Here is an 8,389-nt window from a genome sequence, read left to right as displayed (position 1 = left end):
AAAACTCCAAACCAAAACGATTTACCTGAATTAAAAATTGACAAACTAATTCATCGACATATTTAATTACCACACAACATAACATTCGTTATGTCAACGTGATGCAAAGGAATTATGAGAACGAACACTTTACAATCAATCAATACAAACAATTCATTTATATTTTTCCTCTTTACACTTTTAATTTTTTTTTAATTGTAAATAATGCATCAAGATTATGAATATAATAAAGGGCACTGTCCACCAATTCCCCTTGCCCAATCCCCTTCCTGTTATCCCCTCGCCCTTGTAAATAGTGTAAGCAGTAGTTAGTCATAACCACCTTCTAGCTGAAGTACAGGCCTGAGTTTTCAATCCAATAATTGTGGTTTTCATTTTGAAATAATTACTGTAAGCACGCGCGACGAGTTTAAGAGCACGACGCATAGCGGAGTGCTTTTAACGTCGCAAGTGCTTTAAAGGCCCTTATAAACGTGTATCATACGCTATTTTTTATTATACCTGCACTACAATCTGAAAATTATAACAAAAAAAGTAAATTGAAATACCTTTTTCGAAGTAATCTGTGTCATTAATCGTTGATATAGAAATGGTCAATTGTTGTTGTTTCGTTGCTATCATAAATTTTGTGTAAAAGTCTACTTGTCATTGTTCAAAATGTAGGTGAATTTGTTGTTACCTAAGCAACCCTTAAAGCTTTAGTGTTTTAAATGCCCTTTTTCGTACGCCTTTTAGTGTCAAAAACAGGGATTATGATTCAGGTGTAATAAAAAAACAGTTTAAGATATTAGGTTAGAAAAATGTAAATTTTGTATTCATATTAGTTGACCATGCTGCAGCGCGATACAAATCCTTGCAAGAGAAATATATATAGAAGGGAAAAATTAATAAAAAGTGGGGAATATAAAAGTGGAATCAGTCCCAGTCGAGGAAAACAATGGCCACTGTTAAATATTTTAAATTTCTTGGACAAGCAAATCAGACCATGAAAAAGTTCCTGCAGTATTAAAAGGACAGATCCTCCAAATGCTCTTTCTCAAACATGCGAAGAGCCGAGAGATCCCAATTTGGAGAATGCGGAAAATACTTCACAAATGGCAGAAGTCGAACAATTTGCAGATAATTTTTTGGAGGTGGAACTCGAAACGCCCGAAACCAACAATTTATTGTTAGAAGACACAAAAATACCTTCGACTTCTCGAAGTAACCTTTCTGGCCAAACCACTCAAACTAGGAGAAGAGGCCATAGTAATTTTGAAGTTAACGCGGTTTTACAAAGACTTGCTGTTGTCGCAGAGAAAAGTGCCCTATGTCCACGTATGCAAGTTATCTGAATAACCCTGTATAATAGAAAGCTTATCTCAGAATTGTTGTAATTCTCTAGTCAATTGCAGTGTACAAGATGAGAAATATTTTTGAAACGGGTGGCATTTGTGATTGGTTTTGGCTACACACTGTACAATCATGTGGAGGACGTTTGTCCTTACCAATCTCGCCACACCATACATATTGTGATATATCTGCAAGAGAAAAATTACTAAAAAACCATCAAAAATTAAAGTTCTGTGGCTAATTTATAAGAACCCAATCTTGCATTTTTAAGAACCCAATTTTGCATTTGAGATATTTGAAACCACTGTACCACACAACGAAGATATTGTATTTTTAGAATCAAGTTTTTTCGCTCTGCGGCCGAGGTGTAGATAAGAAGATTGAATTTTTAGTTAGTTTTGTTAGCTGTTAGAAACATCTTCCGTCTCCGCTGTTGTTCGGTAGGACTCGACTAGCTTGTCTTGTTACCAACAGGGAGTGCCGACGCCATTACTGCGCTGGGCATGGCTGACTTCCCCCGTGCAGAGTATCAAGCCTGGCTATTCAACGTGTTCTGTGTTTTTCTTTATCAAGCTAGTAATAAAAAGAACAAGTGTTAACATGCTACTCGATCTTTTATTGTTAATAGTTTTGTCCGACTTCCCAAGGCAGGTGTTCACGTGTTGATTCGGTGATTTAAGCTAAAATTCGGTGGAAATGGCGCATTTATTTTCGAGTAGTGAATAGATATATATTGTGTGGGCGTATGGTGAAGAGTACGGGCCTGCTCCTCGAGCCTAGAGAATTTCCATGCTATTTCTTCTTGTACATGAAGGACTTAGTATGTTCGATCTCATTGATACAATTGAAGTTTTCAGAGAACGGGTGGAAAATGCTGCCACAATTAGCAATAACAGAGGAACGCTGGAAAGAGTGGAAGGAAGAATCATCTCGTCGCACCTTCATTATTGTATGTATTGACAATAACGGCGGTCAGTTTGAACCATCGACATGTTGATATGGACTGTTAATGTACCACTGCGCATCCAAATTGTATAGAAAGAGATGGAAATAACACGAGGCTCAGTTCCTCCTCTCTGATATTTTCTTATTGGACCTTCGATATTAAGGGTATTTAAAACTATTTTGCATATTAAAAAATTGTAAACGTTTAGTAAAAAAATAAACAATGTCTGGTTAAAATGTATTAAGAGCTCAGCATTTTAGGAAAGTATGAATAAGAAAATTTAGTTATTGCTCAGTAAGATACGTTCGGTATTATTTTGAATTTTGCTATGAGGGTACTTCATATGAAAGAATTTTCGGGAAAATAATTTGCCCTGCATGCAAGAAGCATATTAGTATCTATAAAGATAATCATAAAAAACGGTGGATCATTTCTAATTTTCATTCGCACTGGCAGATACACACCAGAAGTCAGGAAAAAAAGAAGAAACATCTAGGAAAATTAACACCATTAGAAGCGTTTTGTGGGATCGATCCAAAAGTCAATAAACAAATTTTGAATGAAACCGAAAATGAAACAGAGAATAAAACATCAAATAAATCTAATTCTGATAATAATTCTGAGGACTCTGGTGGTAAGTATGTAGTATATCGATGCAATATTTTTTAAAAGATATCTTTATTTTGTTTGTTTAATAGAAATTTCAAGTAATAAATGACTATCGATATTTTCCAATTCACGGAGAGCTCGAATTCAGGCAAAACTACGCAAACAAGCTTGCTCATCTTCTCAAACTAAAATGTACGACTACTTCAAAATCATTGACAATGTACAAGATGTTATTAATGATAATCAGTTTATATACAATAAATTTAATACATTTTTCAAAAACAATAGTCAGTATTCCACTTTGGAGCCAAAGGGTTTATTACAACAAATTAAGCAACTTGCCGAAACAGGGAAAAAAAGGAAATCTTACGAAGAATCTTTGAAGGATTTTTGCACCTATTTATTCATAATATGTGGTCGAAAAGGCTATGAGGTTAGTTTACACAATATATTTTTTATTGAGAGAAACCTATAATAAAACATTACAGGTTCTTTACTCAAACCTACCACTGCCTTCAATTTCAACAGTCCAGCAAAACATGAAGAACAATGACAATAAAATTGTTGAAGGGCAGCTTCGAATGAGCGATTTGAAAGATTTTCTTGTATCAAATAACTTGCCCCTCAAAGTATGGATATCTGAAGATGGTACGAGGATACTCGAAAAAGTAGAATATGATCCACAAACAAATCAATTAGTGGGGTTGGTGCTGCCTTTAGAAAAAGATGGGATGCCTAAAGTTTTAAGTCACGAAGCCGAACAAAGAAAAATCCAAAATTGGTTACATAGTTGTGGCCCAACCACTGTATTGTAGGCAAATGCTAATGCTATGATGCGAGTGCGAGAAAGATAACTCTCGCAGAGAGAGACAGCACACAAAAGTAATAATAATACTGATACTAATCAAATCACCAATCAATATAACACATCAGACTTGATGCAGTGTCAGGATGTCGTAATTTAGTAATTGTCAATAGATGAAATAATTGGGTGAACATTACGTTAACAGTGGTGTCGTGGCGGCTTGAGTCGTGGATCGAGGTGATCGTGGTCTGCACATCTATCACAGGCTTACCTCCTGTAAAATAATAAAATGGGGTGGTGAGTAACCAGTTCGCTGAAAGTGTTGTGCGAGCACAGCCAACACATATTTACAATAATGAATCACACACACCTTAAATATGGTACCATCGCAACGTCAACTCTTAATACCTTTGGTGATTGTCAAATATTATTACATATTCATTGAGCTCTAGTACTTTAGGTCATTATCAATTAACATTAACTAATTGAGCTCTGTCCAGGGTTAAGGGAAAGACTAGGGTTCACACAGAACCCTCTAGGACTCAGTCCTCAACTCAATAAACAACTGTAATCAAACGAGGCGCCCTGATAACACTCAGCGACCCTCAATCAATTGTGATCACCATCGCGACGAAGGTGTGCAATGAGTACAAGTACTCGCTCCGCCCGATACACAGATGAGCAGCCCTGATAACACTCAGCGACTCACTCAATCTGTCTCACATCCACTGGCAGCTCCCCGGTCTCTGCCAGTCCAATAGATCACAATCAATTTCACACCACTAGCAGCTCCACGGTCTCTGCTAGTGTACAGTTGCCGGAAACAAAGGAAGGGTGGACAGTCTAATTAATTAGCTCGACATGTCGGGGCTCAATCATATCAAAATTAGGAATCTCATCAACTGTCATTACAACTCTAATCAAATTAACAACATGATTACCCTCAATGGTGAAAACAACATTATCTCAACCAATTATAACTCACGAGCAGTCCTGATCTCAGTCAGTGACTCTCAATTAATTATTAATCACGAGCAGTCCTGATCTCAGTCAGCGACTCTCAATTAATTATTATTATTAATCACGAGCGGTCCTGCTCTCAGTCAGCAACCCTCAATTACTTGTAGATCACGGGCAGTCCTGACCCCAGTCAGCGACCCCCAATTAATTATAAAACATTTGAAGACTCACAATCCTAATTGTATTTAATTATGGCCATGATCGTTATCAAAATCAATTATTAAACTAGGTAAACTCACCACAACACCAACAGAAACAGGTCACTCAGTGATACACTCACCTTATTGAATATTTTTACACCACAACAACTTCTGCAGGAAAATCGGGTTCAAAATAACGACAGCGATCGAGTTTTGTGTCTGCACGACCGTTTACTCCGAACTTACTAACGCTTCCCTAACAAAGAATTCTCATCAGTATCAATCACGTAACGTGTAGCGTCTTAAAACTATGAACCAAAAAAGGAAACAAAAACGGAAAAATCACGGCCACACATTGCGCCGTCCTACAGTATACAGGAAATTTCTCTTTCTGTCTTTCTTTTTTTGGTACCAACAATAAGTTCACTTACATTGATGTGGTAAAAAGATGGACTCACATATATAACGAAGCAAAGAAAATTGGAATAGAAATCGTTGGCTTTTCAGGAGATGGAGACAGCCGTATCTTGAAGGCAATGGAACATCTTATGAAAATGGGATTAAACAATAAAGATTTGGGGAATTATTTCAATTGTCATGTACATCCGAATTTTTTATGTGTTCAAGATACAATACACATCGGTGGAAAAATGAGAGTGAGATTCTTAAACGAAAAAGTTAATATTCAGGTAGGTGCATATCAAGTAAAAAAAGAACACCTTATCACTTTGACTCGAGAAGTTAACAGAGGAGTTCATCAAATGTTGGAAAGTGACTGTGCGTCTCATGTACCTACATTACTAAAAGAACATGTTAAAGAGAGCGATGGCCGCAAATGTATTTAATTCTTATGCAACTCATAACGCAATCATTTTTAAGCGAGTGCCCTCCTTTACAAAAGCTTAAAATGTTATGGACCGCTGTATTTTTCTTGAGGATTTGGCGAACATGGATTTTGGAATCGAATTCGTATTCTTTAAAAAACACATTTGTTACGCGGAATGTTTATGTTTCTGTTGAATTAAATGCACATTCTATGATACTACTTTTACTAAAATTAAAGGATGAGCAAGAACTTTTTTTAACAAAACATTTTAGTAGCCAACCGTGTGAGGCATTTTTTAGATTACTTCGGTCTATGACAACCACAGAATCTACCAAAATTAATTTTAGCACATTAGACGTTTTGTACCGGATAAACAGAGTAAATCTTCAAAATAAAATAATTTCTACTCATCAGCATCTATACAACTTTCCACGGTACCTTAAAAAAAAATAATTTTGAAACGAATATCAAAGATTTACCAAAAATAAGCATGGATGAAATACGAGTCATTGTACAAGAAGCAGAACAAGAAGCTCTTGGGTTTGCCGTTATGTTTGAAATGAATATGACTGAAATAAATACGAGGTGTGAAATAAAATATGTTGGCAATGAATTGACTTTAGAAGAATCGAACCAAGAATCCGATAATGATGTCGAAGATGATATGACTGAAGAGACTGCCCAAACTGATGATGAAGATGATGAAACAGATTTTCTGGTGAAATCTCTGAAAGGGCCATTGACAGTAAAAACATTCGACCATCCAGTCTAAGACAAAACATCTAACTTTGTAGAAGTTATTATAAATCAGAAGAAATTAACTATAAAAAGAGTACTTTATGTTGGCTTCTTCGCACAAAACCGTCTAAAGTTAGTGTGGATCGCTTAAAACGTTTTCAGTGAAGTAATATGAATATGTTCCTATCTGTTTCCTACGAATTTATCTAGATTTGTGTTTTATATTATATTTGTCAGGATATTTTTTTGTTTTGTTTAATAAATTTTGTATGCAAGTATATTTTACTTTTCGTTTCATAAATTCATTTTACACGTACTCTATGTGAAAGAGGCCGCATTATCGGAATGCGCGAAGCAGGTCTTTTCTATAGGGCAATCGCTCATCGTGTGAGACGAAATGTAGCCACTGTGTTACTGTGTTGTCGAGCTTCGTTTGAAGAAGGAAGACACCAGCGAGTAAGAGGTACCGGCCCAAGAAATAGGACTACAGATCGATATCTTCGATTTTTGGCCCTTAGAGATCGATTTTCGACAACTTGAGAGGTAGCAAATGCTTGGTACGGCGCAGTAGGAAGGCCAATTGCAATTGCAATGTCATCCATTTATAGGTGAATAAGATCATTTGGGATGTGATTCTACAGTCCACATTTAGTATTGCCTTTAACTTCAAATCATCGACGCCAGCGTTGGGCCTGGTGTAATGAGAGAACTGCTTGGGATGAGCAGTGGAATTCAGTAATCTTCAGTGACGAATCCCGGTTTTGTCTTGGCATGCACGACGGTCGGCGGAGGGTCAGGAGACGCAATTTTGCTTTTTCTGTTGAAAGGCACTTAGCAAGAACTGTTGGTGTAATGGTGTGGGGAGCAATTTGTTTTGGAAGCAGGTCAAGTCTAGTCTCTTTTTTGCGTTAACTTCAATAACCAACAATAGTCAACTTTTTCTTTTAGTGGACACATGTTTTTTAGGCTTAAGTCTGGTAGGGTTTTTTTCTGAATCTAATGATGTATTAAATTTATCATTTGGCCGATAGCTAACTGAAAAAAATATACAATTTTTAATTGAGGTTCAGCTAATTATGAAATTTTCATGTGTTCCGTGAAAAACAATCGGAATACAAATAGCAACAAATGTCAAGTGACAGCTTGAAAAATTTCACGTGCAATTTTGAAGTGCTTTATTATTTCCTTGGAAAACATGAATAATAATAATTACTATCCCACCTCCACCCGGCGGCACGGCAATTTTGCCGGAGTACATACACTATTACGGATAATACTATCAAGTAATAGTGCAGTGCTTATCAACATAATTACCGGCGTCTCGCCTCCACATTTTGACTTTTTTGTGTTTTATGTTCTGTGTCAATGTTAAGGAATTTCCTCACGATGTGACATGAGTATAATAATATACCTTTTTGAATTTCAACCACTAATGTGTTCTCTAAGTCCAAAATTTTTAAATTTTTAAAGAGATTGCGTTACTATTCCTGTTGCTGAAATTAATGGTAAAATCGAATTTTTTTCTAAACACCAAAGATTTCTCATAGCAACGGAGAGTTCTAAATATTTATTAATTTTTGTATTATATGTCTGTGTTATATTGTGTGAATTTGGAACAGCTATATCTAAAAGATATGCTTGCTTTTGTTGTTTATTTAAAATAATAATGTCTGGTCTGTTATGCTGAATGTGAATTATTATCTCACCGATATGTTTGAAGTTTACGTTGAATGTAATAAAAATCGAAATCAATCCGTACGGCGTTACAGCGACCGTTTTCCGAACAGGGAAGTTCCAGACCCTCGTAAATTTGTAAGGCTCGAATTTAGGCGCAACGGCAGTTTTAAAAAAAGGAAGCGAGAACAACGACGGTTTGACGAAAATGTTGAAATGGATGTTCTTCTTAGTGTTGAAGAAAATCCGCGTGTTTCAACTTGGGAGATTGCCAGTAACATGGGCATTTCAAATCAGAC

At 36.2% G+C, this 8,389-nt stretch overlaps 1 long non-coding RNA gene across 2 annotated transcripts; it reads left to right on the top strand.

Moving 5' to 3' along the window:
* The first annotated feature begins 1,612 nt into the window (after nt 1–1,612).
* LOC138129199 (uncharacterized) lies at nt 1,613–6,709 on the top strand. 2 transcript variants are annotated; one of them, XR_011159150.1, is made up of 4 exons: nt 1,613–2,442; nt 2,735–2,912; nt 2,977–3,320; nt 3,376–6,709. It is a non-coding gene; the product is annotated as an uncharacterized lncRNA (long non-coding RNA). The 2 variants fall into 2 exon arrangements; XR_011159149.1 differs by lacking the exon at nt 1,613–2,442 and having other exon boundaries at nt 2,502–2,912.
* Nucleotides 6,710–8,389: the final 1,680 nt, after the last annotated feature.

Source organism: Tenebrio molitor, chromosome 4 (assembly GCF_963966145.1).
Source record: "Tenebrio molitor chromosome 4, icTenMoli1.1, whole genome shotgun sequence".
In the NCBI taxonomy this organism is placed as follows: Eukaryota; Metazoa; Arthropoda; class Insecta; order Coleoptera; family Tenebrionidae; genus Tenebrio; species Tenebrio molitor.
This window is presented reverse-complemented; position numbering and strand designations above follow the sequence as displayed.